The sequence below is a fragment of the Aptenodytes forsteri genome, unplaced genomic scaffold (genome assembly GCF_000699145.1).
Source record: "Aptenodytes forsteri isolate BGI_AS27 unplaced genomic scaffold, ASM69914v1 Scaffold55, whole genome shotgun sequence".
Lineage (NCBI taxonomy): Eukaryota > Metazoa > Chordata > Aves > Sphenisciformes > Spheniscidae > Aptenodytes > Aptenodytes forsteri.
Window position 1 is genome coordinate 1956986 of NW_008796063.1, and position 2819 is coordinate 1959804.

The window sequence follows — 2819 nt, forward strand, 5'->3', positions numbered from 1 at the left end:
CTGTCACCCAGGAGAGCATGGCAGGGGTGTCACAACAGCTGTCTCACTTTAACCTGGGAGGCCGTCTCTCAGGTTTTGAAAGTAACTGGTGACATCCGATATATGGACCTCTCTGCTATGCATGAAAAATTTGTACGAACTTAGGCCCCATAAAGCTGGAAATTCCCAGACACCTGCTCTGCATAACGTCACCCTGCAGTGCAGACTTTTTTGCTAACGGCAGTGAAAATTTTTATAATTCAGTGAATTTTAAGGCAGTAATTTTTTAATAATTCAGAAAAGACATGGTAGCTCTTTCACGAGAGCTGAGCATTTGCAGGATTCCCACAGCACCAACTCAGCCCAGGCAGAGCCCGTGCCACGCAGGCACGAGCGGCACCAGCCGCGAGGGCATCAACAAACCTCGCCAAAAATCATACACAGGCAGAAGGCAGCACTTCAGAACATATTCTTGAAATATAATATGATGAATTCTGATGTCCACAGATGGCAACCTGTTTATCCACGGCACATCTTCCCCACACTTCCTTACCAACCCGATTTCAGCTCGATGAAACAATCAAACCTTCCTGCCCTGCCCTCCCAGGCTGCCAAAGGAGTTCCAATTAGTGTCAATTGGGATAATAGCTCTATTTGCATTTTTAAGCTATTATTAGCAAGTTGTCAGTCAGCCAGTAATTTGTATCACTTTGGTATAATGAGTATTTAAATATTTAAAAAGAGAATGTTCCTTTCTACCACCCCCTTCCTTTTTGTGCTAAAATAATAATGGTTTTAATCAAAAGTAATTTGTATTAATATACATTTTGCCCCAGGTGTTAAGAGCAGTCTTCAAGAGCAGTGGTGAGTGATGTTAAGTAATGCGGTTTATTAATATAGACAACTACTTCTATCCTCGACAGCAGCAGAAATGGAGGCTGCTTTTGCAACCAGATCATTCTGACTCTTGGCCTCTGCAAGATGATTATGGTGTAGGAATTGAGGTCAGTTCCAATAATTTTATGTACCTGGGATTATAATTCTCTAAAGGACTATTTTGGACCCAATTGCTTTATCCTGTCCTTAATGAAAATTCCTCAATTAAGCACCCTGTACCACCAAAAAAAAAAGTCACAAGACCTCTCTCCAGAGTGAGCCTGGAGCAGGTGAAAAGCTGTGTTTGTCAAATCAGACAGCCAGCTACACGTTGCGTTTATACCACCGATGGTCGCTGGGGGATGTTGTTTCCTGATGGGGTTTGAGTCTAGATGCTCAGGCATATGCAGTCTGCAGCTGTTCATCATCACACAGAGCTCATAAAACAACTGGATTGGCCATTTACAGAAATAGGAAATCTTTCCAAATTTATATGATGTACTGCACTTTGTAATGTGTGTGTATATATCTATCTATATATAATTTTTTTAATCATTCTTCTGAGAAAAAAGCAGAGGTACGGCCCTAAACCTTTGTGATGCGTATCTGTAAAACTTCCTAGTAGGACTCAGTGTTCTCTCTGTAGGACTGTCTGAAATCCTATGATCCACACGTTAATCATGACAAAAATAGGAAAAAATAACCCCTAACAACTTCAGAGGTAAAATTAACATTTCCAACTCCCCAGCCTGATTATTATCTTCCATCTTCCCTAGAACTGACATTTTATACCTGTTCTCACATTTCTAATTTCATAACTGGTTTTTAATTACTTTCAATTTGAGTATCGAATGCCTTCAATACTCAACCCTTAGCTGTCTTCTCACCTGCAGCACCAGCATGAGAAGCTCTGCACAATATCTTGTGAGCAAGATCAATTAAACAACATTTTTCTTTTCTGCTTGGCTTTATCCCTATTCTAATCTACTTACTAAATTCTCTTCCATGAAGCTCATGCACAAATCCCACCGACAAGCATGTGTGAAGGACCAGGCTAAAAGCACACGGAGAGGAGGATGGAGAGTAGTCTTCCCCAGGGATGAAGAGCTCGTTTGCACGGACACGCTAACAGCGGCTGCCATCTGCCGGCTAGAAAAAAAAATAAAATTTAAAAAATCATCCCTCAAAGCAACCTCTTGATCCGAATGCAAACTTTGACATACTCTTTTTGGCCCGCTGGAGCAAACGTGTCTGCTCTCGGCTTCCTCGGACACACCACGCTGTGCAAGGACTCGCTCCTGCGCCGAGCACACAGCGCAAGAGGCGAAGCTGCAAGGCTGCAGAGCAGAGCCAGCCCCGACTCGCTCACATGGGAGAAATATGAGCGCTGGGTGGATTCTAGGGTACCGTCAACATCTTCTGTTGTAGCTCATAGGACACTTGAAAGATCCAAACCTGAGCCTACAGTGGAAGAAAAACTAGCTGCCCAGCTAATTTTCCCTTATTGGAAGAGTTTCCAGGCAACTGAAAGACGGAAAGTGGCACTCTGAAAAGGGATGGGTGAAATACCATGAACAGATCTTGAAAAGCAGCATGCACAAACCCTATTTATGTATCACCTCCCCTAGCTACTACCCCTACCAACTCACAAGATACCATGGCAGCATAAACCTCTCTGCTTCATCATCCTCTGTCCCTTCTCTCCTTCCACAAGTTCGTAAGTAAAAAATTAAAGTTATTAATTTAAATTTAAATAAATTAAAAATATTAAATGTAAATAAAAACTTTCTGCATTACCTTCACCCAGAGGCAGGCTCATCTGAAACCTTTTAAGATTTTCCTAATTGCAGCCTTTATGTCAACTACCATGTATTAATTCATATGTAAATAAAAAACAATAGGCTCTGAAATAAAAAAAAAAAGAAAAAGGGGGAGGGGGGGGAACTGTGACAAGAATGGTGCAG